This window comes from Spermophilus citellus (assembly GCF_964194105.1).
Source record: "Spermophilus citellus genome assembly, chromosome: 16".
In the NCBI taxonomy this organism is placed as follows: Eukaryota; Metazoa; Chordata; class Mammalia; order Rodentia; family Sciuridae; genus Spermophilus; species Spermophilus citellus.
The window spans coordinates 83,076,369-83,080,460 of record NC_138196.1 but is presented as its reverse complement, the minus strand read 5'-3'; positions in this window follow the sequence as shown (position 1 = coordinate 83,080,460).

Below are 4,092 nucleotides of genomic sequence, written 5' to 3'. Positions count from 1 at the left end.
ACCTTCACACACACACACACACACACAAGTCCACGTAGAACTGCTGCTTTGTGGGTCCTACCATTGCTGACTTCCTGGACTTTATATTGTACTACAGGAATGTCAAATGCTGCCATTGAGGGACTGGACCTCCACATGTATGTTTGGAACTTTTGGCAAACCTATTATTATTCTAAAATAAATCTTTAAAATATTTACCAAAATTGACATAAGAAAACTGTGAAATCTGACCATTTCATTTCTCTTTAACAGATTTCATCAATAGTTATAACTGAATAAATAAATTGAATCAACATTTGGGAAAATCAATCATTTAAATCATTAGCAGAATAAAAGAAAAAATAATATAGATCTCAATATATGCAAAAATATATGATACATATATGTGAATATATGATAAAATCAAATGCCATTTCAGAATTTTTAAATGCAGAAAATTAGATGGGAGACTTGAATGCACAATATGATTTTATAAGAAATTAGTCTCAATAAATCTACATGTAAACTATTAAAAATGAGTGAGCTTAACAAGGTTGCTGGAAATAAGGTCAATATGCAAAAATAAATTCTATTTTCATGCTTTTGCAACAAATATTTTAAAAATGCGATTTTTAATGATACTGTTCACGTAACTCAAAGGACACCACCCACACAGAGAAATTCACATGATGCTCTGCAAAACCAGGACAAAGGAGACTTTAAAACATTATCAGAGAAATTTTTAAAATTAAAGTAGAAATACTTGAAAAATATAACAATATGGTTGAGGTGACTACTGTCCCCAAGTTGTCTTTAGAGTCAATGTAATGTCAACGAAAATACAAGTCACTTTTTCTGTGGAAATTAGCAAACTGTGAATTTTATATGGAAAAGCACAAGACCCAAACTAATCAAGACCCTTTTGAAAAAGACATTAAGAAGGATCCACCATACATAAAGACTTGCTCTGAAGTCATAATAATTTAGATCATGTAGTATGGCCTAGAGTTTAGGCAAAGGAACAAACACATCAGAACAGATTTCAAAAACAGACCTCCTATATGGAGGCAAAGCTGGCATTGCAAAGCAGATGTACATCCTCAAAGAGAAAGGAAGCAAATCTTCATCTCTACTTCACACCACACACAAAAGTCACTCCAAGTAGGTTTTAAATTTCAATGTGAAATGCAAAGCAATGAGGCTTCTTGAACATACTACAGTATCCCCTGACCTTGTGGCAAGGAAAGATTGAACAAAATGCAAAAAAAATTTAAAAAGAAAAACCTCAAAATAAATAGGTCTTAAATTAGATAAGTCAAGCTATAGAGTGGGGCAGAATATTTGCAACACATTCAAATGAAAATAGAATCATATCTACAATATATTAAGAACTCAAAAAAAAAAAGAATTGGAAAAAGAGCCCCACAGAAAAATGGGCAAGAGAATTAGTAAACAGGAACTGCAGTACCCAGAAGGCTATAAATATATAAAAAGTGTTCAACCTCATTAGTACTCAGTGAAATGAAAGCAAAACTATAAAAAGAGACCCCTGCACATCCAGGAGCAGGAGTAAAATGAAGAAGAGAATACCAAGCACTGACAAGCACGGGCGCACCGAGACTCCGCTCTGCGGAGGTGACCCTGTATCGGCTCTGCGCACGCACAGCAGCGCCCACAGGTGCCTGGAGGTGAGTGCAGCCACGCTCAGGTACCACCACTCCTAGTAACCCTGGATCAGTAGTCCCCCGTGGAATAGCTCACTCCAGAGAAATCTAACTCCAGCTCCCTATAGCCCCAGGATGAAATCACACATGGATTTTTAAGAGAAGGTGGGTTCATAACACCATAGGGCTCCTTTTGTCTAAAATTCAAAAATAGGCACAGAAAGCAGAGCTACCTAGGGAAAAGAAGAGGGGCGACAGGGACCAAGGGGTTAGCCACACCTACTTCTTGGAAGCTGGGCTGATTCTGGACACAAGTTCTTCTCCAGATAATTCATGGAGCCTGACATTTGGCTGTGCACTTTCCCCGCGGGTACTGTGTGAGAACCCAAGCGGCCACATCCTGGGTCCTCCGCCCTCCTTCCCTTCTGCCCACCAGCTGCCTCCGCTGCTTGTGGGACCTCAGGCACCTGGGTCCCTTCCCGGCGCTGGAGCACCCACTGCGGGGAATTCTGGGCAGAGACAGCCAGGAGCACGAGGCCAGCTGTGCCGACGCTCTGTGCAACCTCACCCTGAGTCCTGGTCTGATGAATGAACCCTTCCAGAAACGTCATATCCAAAAAATGAACCAAAAAAAAATCCATTTATGCAAAAATAAATATCGGAGGCAGTGCCAAAAAGGTTTAATTGGGAACTTTCTGCTTTGTGACACCTTACAAATCAGTGTTTCATGGTATTGATTTTTTTTTCTTGTTCAGCCTCAGCGACCCTTACTTCCTTAAGTCGGAAAGTGACCTTTTCTTTCTTCCCACGTGATTTCCTTCCTCCTGTGTGTTATTACTTGGCAAATGATTTTTCCCGAATAAGCAGATATTTCTTAGCACTTTGCTGGGGCTTTCCCATGACAATGTCAGGGAAACTTCATGTCATGGGGAATATTTTACATGGAAATGGAGAGAGGGGGCAGAGGGAAATGTCATGTAAGTACGGGATTCACTAGTTTAAAACGCCCTTTTCTTGCAAGGGCTCACTTGAAATGTTTCACAGAAGATATTTATGGCCACATTATCAAACTGAATGAAGCAGAAGTTGGGAGCCCGGGCTGTGAGTGGCAGGAGCAGTCCAGGGAGCAGGCAGCCTCACTAGGATCCACAGGGCCTGCTCCAGGCTCCTCCCCTCATTCTCACTAACTTGACTTTCCAACTTGAAAACTTTGATAGGCAGACTCCAACCAGATATTTGAATTTTTTTCACGTCTTCGATTACTGTTTGAGCTGCTCAGCACAGGGTTCTTCATCTCTCTCACTCCTCAGCCCTGCCGGCCTTCACCCCTGGTGGGAAGTAGGCCTATTGGTATAAAAATGTGCCCCAGAGGGGTGTGAGAGGATGCTGTGAACGGAAGGTTATGTCCTCCCAATTCCCCTGTTGCCCCAGACTCCCCACATGATGGTATGTGAAGGTGGGGCCCTGAAGGATGATGGGGTTTCATGGGGTCTGAGGTAGAGCCCCAGGAGGGGTCAGTATCCTCCTAAGAAGAGAAAAGGAACCAGAGCTCACTCTCTGCCACGTGAGGACACTCGAGAAGGCCAGGAAGCAGCCCTCACCAGGAACCAGCCGTGTCCCTGCAGTCACCTGTGGGGCCACCCTTCATGCAGCAGGCCACCTGCCCATTGCTTCTGCTCCTTATGAAGTGTGTGTGTGTAGGAACAGACTGGTCACGGAGTCAGCAGTGCCCTCGGACAGGGATCCAGTGGGGTAAGTCAAAAGAGGATGGGCACATTTTTCAGTTCTCCAGAAAATTACTTCTAATACGTTTGAAAGTGGGTGCTTCATCCTGCTGGGAGCTGAGGATGCAGAGCAGATGTCACACAAGGAGAAAAGCCAACAGGAGCTCCCTGCAACCCCACAGGACCATCACCCACCCACCTGCCCTACTACCAGTGACTGCGTCCTCCTCCCTTCTTCCACCCACCTGCCCCTCTCCCGGCTTGGCTGAACTCCTGGCATCCCATCTCACCTTTCATATAGACAAATCACTACGCTCTTCTGAGCCTCAGTTGCTCCTTCTGCGAAGCAGGCATGTTGACGCTATCCTCAGAAATGGCTGTGCAAGTCCAGTCTGGGATATGGAGAGTGACCTTCATGGTGCCTGGGGTGTAGAGGGCTCTCGTGAATATTCCCTTCCCCTTGAAAATTACACAGTGACGACACGAAACAAGGACAATGCACACTGAGCATTCGCTGAAAGTCCTGTTCTCCCTCTTGTTGAGTGCACCTAAAACAGGAACCTCCCATTCAGGAATTTACTGAACTTCTCATGCCTCTGTGAAGCTGGACGGAGCTCTCGCCTCACAGCGGATTTATGAAAACAAAACACAGGATAATGCTTCCAAAATGCTAATCTAGTGTCTGCAACAAGGCACATTTCAATACTCTGGAGCCCCTGACAGTC